Below are 3,369 nucleotides of genomic sequence, written 5' to 3' on the forward strand. Positions count from 1 at the left end.
TGTCCTCTGTTGCCATCCAGAAAACCACAATACTGCCGGTTGGGGCCAAAGGACATCTTTTGAGGCATTAACATTTGGCCTCACAAGATTCCACAGCCTGGCCACCATCACAATGCCCTGTCCTCATAATAACCCACATTCCACCAGTTGCTAAGGTCCCTTTGGCAGAGGGTGTGATACCTTTGAGGCGCCATTATTAAGAGCTGTAGGATGGGCCTTTGCCACCCCTAGGGACTGCTGTGAAAACTAGAATCCCACCACTTGAAATCCAGAGTTCCATCATCTGAAATCTGTTCTCTTGAGTTCCTCTTTTAAATGCAGCCTGTATTGAGATGAGTCACGATTAGCTCCACAAACCCTGTTATGGGCTGAATTATGTGCCCTCGCCCCGCACATTCATTGGTTGGAGTCCTAACCCCAAGGACCTTAGAACGTGACTTTATTTAGAGATAGCGTCTTTACAGAGGTGATTAAGTTAAAATAAGGTCATTAGGGTGGGTCCTAATCCAATATGACTGATGTCCTTAGAAGAGGAAATTTGGACACAGACATGCACAGAAGGAGATGATATGAAGATGGGAGAAGATGGCCATCTAAAGACCAAGGAGACAGGGCTTGTATTAGTGTTCTCCAGAAAACCAATAGGAGCCCAGCCTTATAAATTCAAATAGAACTTATAAAGAACTGGCTCATGTGATTATGGAGGCCGAGAAGTGGCACGATCTGCTGTCTGCAAGTGGGAGACTCATGAAAGCTGGTGGCACGAATTCCAGTCTGAGTCTGAAGGCCTAATAACCAGGACTGCTGCTGGTATAAGTCCCAGTCCAAAGCCAGGAGAAGGCCAAGATCTCAGCTCAGACAGACAGAGAAAATCAATTCAGCCTTCCTCCGGCTTTTTGCTCCATTCAGGCCCTCAAAGGATGAGATGATGCCCATTCACACTGGATAGGGCAATCTGCTTTATTCAGTCCACCAATTCAAATGCTAATCTCTTCCAGAAGCATCCTCACAGACATACTCAGAAATAATGTCTAACCAGATATTTGGGCATCCCAGGGCCTAGTCAAGTTGACACAGAAAATTAATCATCATAGGCCTGGAACAGATCCTTCCCTTACAGCCTTCAGATGGAACCAACCCTGCCGACCCCTTGATCTTGGACATCTAGCCTCCAGAACTGTGAGAAAATAAACTTCTGTTGTTTAAGCCACCCAGTCTATGGTACTTTGCTATGACAGCCCTAGCAAACTAATACAAGCTCAGTTATTCATTGAATGGATTGAATGGGACCAGTAAAGAGAATGGGGGCTGGGGAATATATTTTGTTGTCTTCAGTTTTGTGGAAATGACAAAAAACATTTTTGGTAGTTGGAAGGCAAGGTTGCATATGGAAAGAGAAAAGGCTGCATTTGAATTCTAGCTTTGCTCCTCTCTCTAGCTGTGTGTCCAAGGGAAAGTTATTTTACCTTTCTGCTGCTCAGTGTACTCATTTGTAAATGCGGATAAAGATCTGGCCACTCCCCTGCACTGCAGCACTGGTGTGAAACTAAGATAGTCTCTTCGCATAGTATCTGCCTCTACGGGGGCTAAGTAAATGAAACCATCATCATCATTATTACAAGGGGCTCCATCACTGGAGAGAAGAAAGTGCTCAAGATCTACCTTCTTGCAAATCTTTTTTTTTTTTCTTTCTGGCCACGCCACATGGCTTGCAGCATCTCAGTTCTTTTTTTTTTTTTGGCGGTACGCGGGCCTCTCACTGTCGTGGCCTCTCCCGTTGTGGAGCACAGGCTCCGGCCGCGCAGGCTCAGCGGCCACGGCTCACGGGCCCAGCCGTTTCGCAGCATGTGGAATCTTCCCGGACTGGGGCACGAACCCGCACCCCCTGCAACGGCAGGCAGACTCTCAACCACTGCGCCACCAGGGAAGCCCTGGATCTCAGTTCTTTGACTAGGGATTGAACCCAGGCCATGGCAGTGAAAGCCCAGAATCCTAACCACTAGACCACTAGGGAACTCCCTCTTGCAAATCTTTAACTGAACCATGGCTTTCCTCTCCCAGAATTATGATGGTGACCATGGGAACTATCTCACAGTTTCTGTGTAAGATGTTGATCCTGTCTCAAGCACTGGGAGTAGGATTGCCAGATAAATATATGTAAGGGTGCCCAGTTAAATTTAAATTTTAGACAAATAAGTTTTAGTATAAATAGGTCCTAGAAATTGCATGGGACACACTTATACTAAAAAATTCTTCATGTTTATCTGAAATTCAAATTTGACTGGGGATTCTGTATTTTTATTCGCTAAGTCTGGCGATCTTAATTAGGAGAGACCTGCCCAAGGAAACAATTATATATAACCAAATAATGAGTTGCTATTAAAAATCACCAAGTACTATAACGTATAATAAGTTGTAGGGGTAGTTGTATCAGCTGTATATCAAACAACCATAAAATCTCAGTGGCATGTAACAGTAAGCATTTATTTAGCTCAGACGTCTAATAGTTGACTGATCTAGGCTGGGCTCATCTAGGGGGCTTGGCCAAGGCAGCTTCATTTCATGTGTCCCTCTTCCTTTTCTTGGGGACAGTGGGCTAGCCTTGGCATGCTCTTTTCATGGCAATAGAAGAAGCACAGAGGTCTTGGAATTGGCATACCACCACTTCCATCTTATGCTATTGGCTTTGGCTTTGGCCAAAATCAAAGCCAAAGGATGTGGAAATGTTCTCCATCCTTTTCGTAGGAAGAACTGTGAAGACATAGGGTAAAAAGTACGGATATGGGGCAGTATGAAGAGTTGGGGCCCATAAAGCAATCTAGTATTGTAGTAACACCAACATTAGCTTACAGTTATTGGGCACTAACCACGTACCAGGTATTGGTAATTTTTCAAGGATTATTTTACGTAATTTTTCAGAGCAACCATATGAGTTTGGTACTGTGATTGTCTCTGTCTTCCTAGAAGTGGTAACTGAGTTTCAGAAAGGCTAAGTCGCCTGCCCATAGTGACACAGTTAGGATCGGGTGAAGCCAGGACTTAAGCGCCAACGTCCCTGTATTAACTCCCTTCCTACTGGAAATACTGAAAGTGTTTTCTGTTTTCCTGACTGAACCCTGGCTGATACTGTGGGTATTCGAGAGGAAGAGGTGACCTAAATGCCCAGAGGATTTGCTGGGGAAATCTGAGTAAGGAGGGAGCAAGGAGCTGCTCGAGGACAGCCCCTCCAGGGAGTACGCAGGGATGTGTGTGAAGGCATGTGTGTGGTCAGGCCACTCGAGATGGCTGTTCTCTTGCTCTCTGTACGTCCCCTGCTCAACCTGTCCCTGCTTCATCTGCACGCTACTCACTTGACTATCCGAACCTCTT

Source organism: Tursiops truncatus, chromosome 14, assembly GCF_011762595.2.
Source record: "Tursiops truncatus isolate mTurTru1 chromosome 14, mTurTru1.mat.Y, whole genome shotgun sequence".
In the NCBI taxonomy this organism is placed as follows: domain Eukaryota; kingdom Metazoa; phylum Chordata; class Mammalia; order Artiodactyla; family Delphinidae; genus Tursiops; species Tursiops truncatus.